This window comes from Hyperoodon ampullatus (genome assembly GCF_949752795.1).
Source record: "Hyperoodon ampullatus genome assembly, chromosome: X".
In the NCBI taxonomy this organism is placed as follows: Eukaryota; Metazoa; Chordata; class Mammalia; order Artiodactyla; family Ziphiidae; genus Hyperoodon; species Hyperoodon ampullatus.
The window spans coordinates 136,420,624-136,424,935 of NC_136913.1; positions in this window are offsets into that span (position 1 = coordinate 136,420,624).

The window sequence follows — 4,312 nt, forward strand, 5'->3', positions numbered from 1 at the left end:
ATTTCTTGAACCGTTTTGTCTTTCCTGGGATATTTAAGGTGTACCCAAGTTGAGGTTCTTGTAAGCAGTGCAGCCCTAAATTTTGGGGTGGCTCTGTCTTATTTATTTTCAGTTTTCCCAAGGTATCTTCCCTAGACTGGAAGTGCCCTTGGCTCTGTAGCTCTGATGTTTACTTGTTTTAGGGAACACAATGCACTCCTCCAGAGAGGCAGTTGGCAATTTACATCCTGCCCATCAGCATAACTAGGCTCCCTGTTCTCCTGGGCCTGTCTTGCCTTTCTGGTTTTCACACATTTTGCGGATGTCCCTTTTGAGCGGTGGGAAGTGATACTTCTTTGTAGTGCAGATTTGCATTGCCCGCTTGCTTTCTTGGCCAAAATGGGCGTATGCGTTTTCTCCTGAATATATTCAGGAGAAAATGCATACATCTTTTTTGTCCAAGTGCATCATTGTCAAAATTGTGCCCCTCTTCCTGTGCTTTAAAGGCAATTCCAATGTAACTCTTGAAATCTGTTTCCTGTATTCTGGCTCGCTTTCAAGTCTGCCTCATTGCCTTCCCTCAACAGATATGTGGAGGATTGTTGTCCTTTATTACTCTGCCAGTTTGTGAATTGCTGTGCCCCTGAGCTCCATTTTTCAACTCGTTTTTTGTGAGCTGACCGCAAGTCCAAAATTTTGGTTCAGGATCTATACTGGTTCCCGGCGGGTGGCTGTGATTTTGGTTAATTCTTCTTCCTGACAGGAATTAGAGTGACATGTGCCCGTCCAAATCCCTAACAGCTATCTCTCATTGGTTCTCCCTCTTCCCTTTCATCCTCTGCCAAATTAGCAACCTGTGCGAAACAGGAGTTTAAAGGAGCTGTCTCTCCAAGTTGGGAGATTGATAGTAAAGCAGTTGGAAAGTCAAACTGGAGCACCAGGAGAGGTATTATTAGTTGTGTTTTAGAAACCTTTCGTATTCAATGTGTGCCATTCTCTAGGTTTCCCGTACATGTTATAGCTGTAGTAATATTCCCTTCAACCTGGAGAGTTGGGACCCTTGGAATGTGTGCCACGCATTATTGCTTTAAATGGTCTGCATTTGCTCACCGAATCTCACGAATCCTCTCAGTCCCAAGTGTCCAGCCTTATGCCTCATCCAGCTGTCATTGTAGATAGGGTCATTCCAGGTTTCATCAGAGACCCTGAAGGAATTGTAAAGAATTTCCCTCTTTTTTTGTTTTCTTTTTGAAATTCCTTTTTATATTGGGTTTGAGCTGATTCTCACTGCCATGTTTATGCCAGTCTAGACACACTTGATTCCCTTATGGAGACATATTAATACATAGATTTTAAGATTCTTACTTGTGAGATATATTCCTCTGTGGGAAATATGGGGTTTTGAGTCCCTTTCACTGAGGAAAGTGTAGGTCTTGTCTATTCCGTATCTGGTTTTTGGAACGGTACCTGAACTACTATCAAACACTGGTTTTATGCATCACCCTATCTCTCCTTCCCCCTTAAGCAGGCATAAGAGTGTTTTCTAAATGTGAGACACTGTTCTCTTTCCTAACTCAGTTCATGTGTAGCCATGTTTACAGGACCTTCATAAGTGATATCTTATGATAAGTTTCTTCTTCTCTGTGACTTATTTCACTTAGAATCATCGTATCTGAATCCACTCATTTTGACGCTACTGGCCTTATGACATTGATTTCATGGCTGAGGGGTATTCCATTGTACGTAAGTACCACAATTACTTGAAGCATTTTTGTCTTTCCTGGGATTTTTTTTTTTTTTTTTTTTTTTTTTTTTTGTGGTACGCGGGCCACTCACTGTTGTGGCCTCTCCCGCTGCGGAGCACAGGCTCCGGACGCACAGGATCAGCAGCCATGGCTCACGGGCCCAGCCGCTCCGCGGCATATGGGATCCTCCCAGACCGGGGCACGTACCCGTATCCCCTGCATCGGCAGGCGGACTCTCAACCAGTGCGCCACCAGGGAGGCCCTTTCTTGGGATATTTAAGGTGTACCCAATTTGTGGTTCTTGTAAGCAGTGCAGCCCTCAATTTTGTGTTTGCTCTGTCTTATTGATTTTCAGTTTTCCCAAGGTATCTTCCTTAGACTGGAAGTGCCCTTGGCTCTGTAGCTCTGTTGTTTACTTGTTTTAGGGAACAGAATGCACTCCTCCAGAGACGCAGTTGGCAAGTTACATCCTGCCCATCAGCATAACTAGGCTCCCTGTTCTCCAGGGCCTTTATTGCCATTGTGGTTTTTACACATTTTGCAGATGTCCCTTTTTACCGATTGGAAGTGATACTTCTTTTTAGTGCAGATTTGCATTGCCCGCTTGCTTGCTTGGCCAAAAAGGGTGTATGTGTTTTCTCCTGAATATATGCAGGAGAAAACGCACACGCCCTTTTTGGCCAAGTGCATCACTGTGAAGTTGTGCCCCTCTTCCTGTGCTTTAAAGGTGATTCCAATGTACCTCTTGAAATCTGTTTCCTGCTATTCTGTCTCACTTTCAAGTCCGCCTCGTTGCCTTCCTTCAACGGATTTTTGGACGATAGTTGTCCTTTATTACTCTGCCAGTTTGTGAATTGCTGTGCACCTGAGCTCCATTTTTGAACTCGTTTTTTGTGAGCTGATGGCAGGTCCAAATCTTTGGTTCAGGATCTATTCTGGTTCCCGGCGGGTGGCTGAGACTTTAGCTAATTCTTCTACCTGCCGGGAAATTAGAGTGACATGTGCCCTTCCAAATGCCTAACAGCAACTCTCTCATTTGTTCTCCCTCTTCCCTTTCATCCTCTGCCAAATTGGCAACCTGTGCGAAACATGAGGTTAAAGGGGCTGTCTCTCCAAGTTGGGACATTGATAGTACAGCAGTTGGAAAGTGTAACCAGAGCACCAGGAGAGGGAATATTAGTTGAGTTTTAGAAACCTTTCATATTCACACTGTGTCCATTATCTAGGTTTCCCGTATACGTTATAGCTGTAGTAATACTCCCTTCAACCTGGAGAGTTTGGACCCGTGGAATGTGTGCCACGCATTATTGCTTTAAATGGTCTGCATTTGCTCACCCAATCTCACCAATACTCTCAATCCCAAGTGTCCAGCCTTATGCCTCATCCAGCTGTCGTTGTCGATAGGGTCATTCCAGGTTTCATCAGAGCCCCTGAAGGAATTTTAAAGAATTTCCCTTTTTTTTTTGTTTTGTTTTCGAAATAATTTTTATAGTGGGTTTGAGCTGATTCTTACTGCCATGTTTATGCCAGTCTAGACACACTTGATTCCCTTACGGTGACATATCAATACACAGGTTTTAAGATTCTTACTAGTCAGATATATTCCTCAGCGGGAAATATTGTGTTTTGAGTCCATTTCACTGAGGAAGGTGTAAGTCTTTTCTATTCTGTAGGTGGTTTTTGGAACGGTACCTGTACTAATATGAAACTCTGGTTTTATGCATCACCCCACCTCTCCTTCCCCCCTTAAGCAGGCACAAGAGTGTTTTCTAAATGTGATACTCTGTTCTCTTTCCTACCTCAGATTATGTGTATCCAGACAATTTTAAAGGACCTTCATAAGTGATATCTTATGATAAGTTCCTTTTTCTCTGTGACTTATTTCACTTAGAATCATCGTACCTTAATCCACTCATTTTGCTGCTACTGGCCTTATGGCATTGATTTCATGGCTGAAGAATATTCCATCTTATGTAAGTAACACAATTTCTTGAACCATTTTTGTCTTTCCTCTGATATTTTACGTGGACCCAAGTTGAGGTCCTTGTAAGCAGTGCAGCCCTAAATTTTGGGATGGCTCTGTCTTATTGATTTTCAGTTTTCCCAATGTATATTCCATAGACTGGAAGTGCCCTTGGCTCTGTAGCTCTGTTGTTTACTTGTTTTAAAGAACACAGTGCACTCCTCCAGAGAGGCAGTTGGCAATTTACATCCTGTCCTTCTGCATAAGTAAGCTCCATGTTCTCCAGGGCCTGTCTTGCCTTTCTGGTTTTTTACACAATTTGCGGATGTCCCTTTTGACCGGTGGGAAGTGATACTTCTTTGTTTTGCAGATTTGCATTGCCAGCTTGCTTGCTTGACCAAAAAGGGCATATGCATTTTCTCCTGAATATAATCTGGAGAAAACGCATATGCCCTTAATGGCCAAGTGCATCATTGTCGAAGTTGTGCCCCTCTTCCTGTGCTTTAAAGGTGATTCCAATGTCCCTCTTGAAATCTGTTTCCTGCTATTCTGGCTCGCTTTCAAGTCCGTCTCGTTGCCTTCCCTAAACAGATTTTTCAACAATAGTTGTCCTTTATTACACTGC